The sequence below is a fragment of the Microchirus variegatus genome, assembly GCF_963457635.1.
Source record: "Microchirus variegatus genome assembly, chromosome: 1".
Classification (NCBI taxonomy): Eukaryota; Metazoa; Chordata; class Actinopteri; order Pleuronectiformes; family Soleidae; genus Microchirus; species Microchirus variegatus.
In genome coordinates, this window is record NC_139802.1 from 11,924,451 (window position 1) to 11,928,240 (window position 3,790).

The following is a 3,790-nucleotide window of genomic DNA, read 5'->3' on the forward strand; positions in this document are numbered from 1 at the left end:
AAATTACATTTGTGCATCTATTTTATAGTTTTCATCATTTTTCAATTCATTTAATTGTGCCTTTTTGTAGTGTGGTTTTCTTGTGAGAGCACCACTTGTTTGGCTTAATGGACGTATAATCTTTAGTGTTAAGTAAGTATTGTGTTTATGAGATCTTTTCTTACAACCACAACAAAATGGTTCAATTAATGCTCAGTAATCACATTTATGAAGGTGTTCTATTTTGTTAACAGGTGAAATTAAATGTTAAATAACCCACCACCACCACCACCAAAAAAACAAATAAAAAAAGGTTAACGCTCTTCTTTGCATCAGACTGGTGCTGCCACTGCTTTCGTTCACTTAGGACAAAAACAACAGGTTTCATCACTAAATACCATGAAAAAGGGAGGAGATGCAAACCTGCTCCGGCCAATCCTTGTCAAACTGAAGTTTGGTGTGAAATGGCATTTTTAACTGGATGTTTTTCTGCCGAATAAAGAGGTAAATCAAACTTATTTTGCCCAGTGAATTTTAGGCATTTTGTCCATTAAGTATTTGAACTAAAACAATGTTGGTCTTAATTTACGTCTCTGAATAAATCTGATGGTCATGATGTGTTCATAATAAACAACCACATATCACAGGTTTTTTTTTTTCAACAGCAGATAAAAAAAGTATTCGATGGCATGTTCAAGTGTGTGTGTGTGTGTGGGTGTGTGTGATATTCAGCTAAATCAAATCTACACATTTTTACCTGTGAAGCACCAAATATACGCACAACACACAGAACACACTCAAGGCCTTTTACATGCAGACTTTTTGAGAAAAAGAAATCCAATTGTTCACACAGTAAGAAGGCACTTGGCATCGGTGGAAAGAAATAAAAAAAGTAAAGCTTCTAAACCTAACCTCCTTTTCACACTAAAGGTTTAAAGGAATCAGGCAGCAGTCGTTGGGAAATATTTAAAAATAATCGTCCGTCCTTGTTGGTTTTGTTGCAGATTTTATTTGACTGAAACATCAGGAAAACAACACAATCCTTATTGAACAGGCAATTTGGAATGAAAGTGTGTAAACACACAGTATATAACCTTGTTTCCTCCTACTGATACATACGTCCCTGTTGTCCTGATATTATTTACTGTGTCTGTTCTGTAAGTCTCCACGATACGATGCCGTCCACAGGATCCACCGACACCGCAAGCCTTTTCCACTGCTATTGTTACGTGCTTTGGAAAAGGGCGTCAGCTAAATGCCTTAATTGTGTTAGTAAAACGAGGGCCTGCCCACATGTTAGCCCAATAGTCACAAGCTCTCTTAAGAAAAGCAGCGCTGAGAGGCTGACAGGACGAGATCAGACCAGGCAGCCATTATAATCAGTCATTGGGTCTTTTGGAGGAGACATTCAGTGTTTGTGGTTTGTTCTAAATTTAAAGGCAACCTCTGTGACCTGCTGGCTTTCACATCAGCCTAAAACCACTCGGCTCTCCCTCCCTCTCCCTCCTCTCATCTTTTCTGCTTTCTCCTCATTTACTCCCTCATACTCCCCCCCATGTCTCTGCTACTCTCCCTCGCTCTCTTCCATTCTGCATCTGCCCCCTTTTTTTCTTTCTGTCATTTCGAAAAAAAAATGCTGGGTGTCCTTTCAAGACATTTGTATTTGAAGTTATGACACATGATAGCGTCATCATTCGGTAATATTGTGATTTGTTTTCTTATAGTTTATTTTATAGGATTCTGCGGGATCATGTGCCATCACTCTGTAATTCGTTGCAGGCTCTTTGGTGTTGCATCACTGTTGCAATACTATTTATGAGTTGTTTTTTGTTATGGGGCAAAGGGTCCAACTTTCTTTATCTTTCTTTTAACTTAGTTAATCATTGGTTGTGTTGCTCCTTATTGTTTTTTTTGTTTTTTACTGCAGTGTGTGACTCTGCTCTTGAGATGGAAATAGTTGCTCTACTGACAATCCACTGCTTAAATATGGACAAGGGTTATGTGAGGAGAGCTGACGGAGACTCTGAGCGTATTTCCATGTCTTTTAAAAGGCGACATGAAAACAAGAGATGACTCGTTGCCAATTTTTAAGATTTAAGAAGATACTACTTGTTACAGGTACACACACCACACACACACACACACGCACACGCACGCACACACACACACACACACACACACACACACACACACACACACACACACACTCCACGTCTATGAAGCCCCACTGCTGTGACTCGTGTAGAATGAGGCTGGGTATTGTCCTGATGAAATAGACATGGAGTTTCTGGTAAAATACATTGTCTTGTGGGAGCATGTGTCTCTCTGCATCAACAGTATCTTCATATAATGCAGATCATCCATTTAATACAATGTTTTTTTTTGTTTTTTTGTTTTTAAATGCACATTACATTGATTATAGACCGGATGGTCTTTTACATCGTTGAAATATGGACTCATCTGACCATAGGACATGTTTTCACAGTCTTAGATGGATTTGGGCCTCGGTATATATCTATCACAGTAGAATGACAGTGTTTCATCAATACTACCTGAGGTCTCGATGTTCACACACGTTCAGCAGCGGCTTCTGCCCTTGGCCTTTATGCAGTAAGATTTCCCCTGACTCCCGGAAACCTTTTCCCGCTAGCATACTACATGCTGTAGATGGTGACAGACCGACTTTCTTAGTCTTGTGCTGAGAAACATTGTCTCTGAACTGACTGACATTTCTCTCACAAAGTTTGTCGCAAAGTGCTGAGCGACAACCTACACTTGCTTTGGTGGATGCTCCTTTACACATAATCTAACATCACCTGTCACCTGTTAAACTCTTAATTGTGTAACTTTTTCAGTCACACCTTAGTGAGTGGTTCTGTTGGAATTCTGTGGGTGGCTGTGTCTCATTGCTGGGAGCAGGTTTTCTCATTATCCTGAACAATCAAGAGGGAACAAATCCTCCTGAAAAGCTAAGTTTTAGCTTTAGAACCCGTGGTATCGGGTCCACATCAGAAACATGATCTGTGTTTACCTGAGCTAGCTTTCCATGGGTGGCTGGTTTCTGGGAGCAGCAGTTTCTAGATCCACCATTATGTTGGATGCTATGCTCTCTTGAATGATTGGATGACAAATCTTCTGCTAATGCTTAGACTGGGCTTTGACTTAAGAATCTGTGGTTCAGTCTTTGGTGTTAAACGTGTCCACATCAGGAGCATGACTAGCAGCCACATTGGTGCCATTTGGTTTCCATCTAGGAAACTAGGAAAGTGTTTCGTAGTGATCGATTGATTCAGATTGAATGATTCAGAGCTTTGTTTGATTATTTTCTCTGGATCTACCTGCAACATGTTTTTTTAAGGAGGCTTACAAAGCTACATGTGTCCTCATACCTGGATGAGTCACCACAATATCACCAAGATTCTTAAAGGTGCCATATGTAAGAATGTGGCTAAAAACAGTTACTACATTAAAATTCAAAATACTGAGGTCTTTTAGGTTTCGTTTCTGACGTAATTGGCAACCCGTGGTTGCTCGGCAGCTGAGACTCTACTGACTGCAATGATTGGTAGACGGCGGTAGGTGGTCAAAACATGAACATGATTCGGGTCTGCAAAATATTTTTTTTAATGCAAATATTTTGGCTGTACTGTTGTTCAGTTCAGTTTGTTATATGAACATTATTCCTGAGTCTCTGTGACATATTAGAATGATTTTATGGCCAGTTGATCTAGATTTATTACATAATGCACCTTTAAATATAATTGATGTAATGCCAGTTACCAGTTTTAGCTTCCACGATAAGTCAACTGAT